Genomic DNA, 3,104 nt, shown 5'->3' on the forward strand with positions numbered 1-3,104 from the left:
AGGGGTCCAATGTTGCCCCTGCTTTTCCTCCGGCTCCCCACATATCTGAAAAAGGACTTTTTATTGTCCTTGATTCTCAAAGCTAGCTGGAGTTCAGTTGCAGCCTTGGCTTTCCTGGTCTGCTTCCTACAGGACCGGACCAGTGCAGAATAATCCTCCTTGGAGGTGACTCCCATCCTCCATCCTTTGTAGGCCTTTCTTTTTAGCCTCAGGAGATCTGCTAGGTCCATTTACCACAGTGACTTAGAAAAAGTCTGGGATTAAAAACTTTATTAAAAATATTCAAATCCTTTTTTAATTACCTCATTAAGATACTATTTCGATTTTTATTTTTTATAAATCAGCAAGGTAATTTCTTTCACATTTCATTTGTTCCAGAAAAATGGTGCTCAGTTTTCTGGCCATGCAAGTGGATGAGTGGCGTGGAGTTTGACTATGGGCAGGATCCAGCATCTGTCTGTGTGTGTGATTTGGCATGCCAGTGTGATTCAGTGCACCAGATCCAGCCATGGCGTAACCCTACATAGTACCCGCACAATCTGGCACATACGGTCATGTCATCCTGCCCATAGGGCTCCCCATGGGTCTAGAAATCTGGTGGGAGGGGGAGTGCTGAAAATGCTAACTGCCATGGCTCTGGAATTCTGCTCCCTTGGTGCCAAATTTACAGACCTGTAAGAACACCCATGAGACATGACATGTCCCTGCAGGCCACATTAAGTCTGCAGACCAGAGGTTACATACTACTGTTCCAGGAAGTACAAATCTTTAAAAGATTCTAAAGCATTTTCTTAGAATGGGGTGCAGTATAGGTTTGTATCTTTCTACATTTACTTCTCCAACAAGAATTTCTGGAGTAGATACAGAAAATGCAGGAAGTGGCTAGCTTTTGAATGGGAATGTCAGGGCCACGAGGTGCTCTTTCAAGACATCAGCAAACTGAATGGGTGGCATTTGAAGGGGTGGTCTGTTCAGTGTGCCCCATTATGTCTGATGATAGCATTATTAGGCGTGGTTCAAAGAAGCATGAGCCCTAGGTGGGGAATAAAGGAGGGTGTGGGAGGGAGAAGGAGTAGCAGGGGAAACAGAATGGATAAAAGCTGTACTGCCATTCCAGCAGCTATAGGCTCAAATTGTGTGGAGTGGGGCAAGAAGCCAGGCAATAAGGCAGGGATGCTCTAGGGTCCTAGTGCGTACATGCTGGAGAAGAAAAGCAGAAATTGATCAAAGGCCCCCCACTGCCAAATTAAGGATTTTTTCTTTGCTCATGGTGTCATTCGTCAGGAGGCTTAAATCCTTGGCTACAGGACATCTTTTCCCATAGCTCCAAGGACCCTAGTGCCCCTTGTATCCACTGCTTGGGTTCTGGGTATCACCCAAACTTGTAGCTTCCCATGGCACAAACCCTACCCAGATGTGCTTCTGACACTTTCTCCCCACAACCCGCTCTGCCCAGGTCAAAGGAGCTTGCTAAGCATTTGATAGCAGGGACCTTGGATAACTTTAGTTCCCTCCTTTCTGTGGTTGTCAGCCTTCAAAGTGTGCAGTCACACAAATTGATCAGTTGTGTTATTTGATCCAATGAAGGAAGAGTACTACAAAACCCTTGGCAGAACAGTCATCTCAAGCCTGGTGTTAAGTTCAGCAGAAGTTGTGACAGAATCTGGAAATTAGCGTGCCCACTGGGTTTGAGTCTTAATATAGATGGCATCCTGCTTTTAAACTACATCTATACATGTATCTATGGTATATAAATCTTAGATGTATTTATAATGAGATTAATGTTAGCACATTGACTATGACACTTCTCAACAAAAGACCTTGGTAAAAGCAACAAAGTCACTCTCAGTAATGAAAGTCAAGGCACTGTAGCAACACTCTACTTAGAAATTTGAACGTCCACACAGGAGATGACTCTTAGTCACTACTAGAATCACTGGAGTAAGCTAAATGTCTTTTCCCTAAACAAAATTAGCTACATACTGTGTCTAGTACCTGGACTGAAATTTGAGTGATAGAAAATCTAAGATTCTTGTAATGGATTGATTATCTTCTTTGATATAAGGTCAGACACACCAGTCCCCTTGGGACAACAGCCTTATTTTGATATGTGATCTTGGAGGTCACAGGAACCAGCATATTTCACTAGGCTTAAAAAAAAAAATATACAAGTGTCAATTATTGATGCTTGTCACACATATTTCCTTGGCTATTGATACAGTGGCTCCTAAATGTCATTTTCCTTTATTTATCTTCAAAAGTCACTAGAGTTTGCTTATAAACCACGGAGAAAAGTAAGTGGAGAACCACCGGTGAATAATTTATAACAATATTTGACCTGAAGACTTTTGCTATGACTGTTCAAGAGATAAAAGGATGGTTTAGCGACAGTCAAACAATGAAATACCAGCGCACGTGTTTAAAGAGGAAGTTTGAGATGCTTGTTGCAGACAGTTCCTAAGCCCTGGGAGGTAGTCTTCTGGCAGGTAGTGTGTTCTGGTTTTATTTAATGAAGCTAACATGTACTAGAGAGTTTCCCCTACTCATTAGAGATAATACAGAAACAGAGAAAATCCTGACATCCTGCCTCAGGGAAAGAGGAAGACAAAGAAAGTGTCAGACTCAGAAGCAAAAGCTGAATTATAGGTATTATTTTGGATTCTGGGCAGATCTAGAAAATGTGTTTTGATATAGACTATGTACTGGATTGAAGCTCATATGTGGTACCTGCAATGAAGTCCAGCATAGAATTAGCAATACTGCCAGGAAGATACTTATTCCACACCTTGCTTTGGACTTTGGTCTATGCTATGGATAGCTATCAGATTACAAATTTAGAGCCAAATGTGTAGAAAACAGACACAAACTCACAAACTTGTGTTATAATCCCAAAGCTAAGTACAGAGAGTCAAAAAGCCTGAGCCAACATAGATTCAATCTACACAGCTTTCTCTAAGCTGTGTAAATTGGACCGTTAATGAAAATAATACATATTCACGCATCAGTTGGCCAAAGCAGGCAGTTGCCTGTGGGGGGCACCCAGAAGCTCCTCTGGGCTGCAAACACCCCAGCCCTGCCTCTTCACCAGTCCCTGGATCTCAGCT

At 42.5% G+C, this 3,104-nt stretch overlaps 1 protein-coding gene across 2 annotated transcripts in view; it reads right to left on the reverse strand.

The window, feature by feature from the left end:
• Window positions 1-3,104, reverse strand: part of CHST9 (carbohydrate sulfotransferase 9) — a 191,792-nt gene that overhangs the window by 134,951 nt on the left and 53,737 nt on the right. The gene's annotated exons all lie outside the window — the stretch shown is intronic.

The sequence above is a fragment of the Alligator sinensis genome, unplaced genomic scaffold (assembly GCF_000455745.1).
Source record: "Alligator sinensis unplaced genomic scaffold, ASM45574v1 scaffold117_1, whole genome shotgun sequence".
Lineage (NCBI taxonomy): Eukaryota > Metazoa > Chordata > Crocodylia > Alligatoridae > Alligator > Alligator sinensis.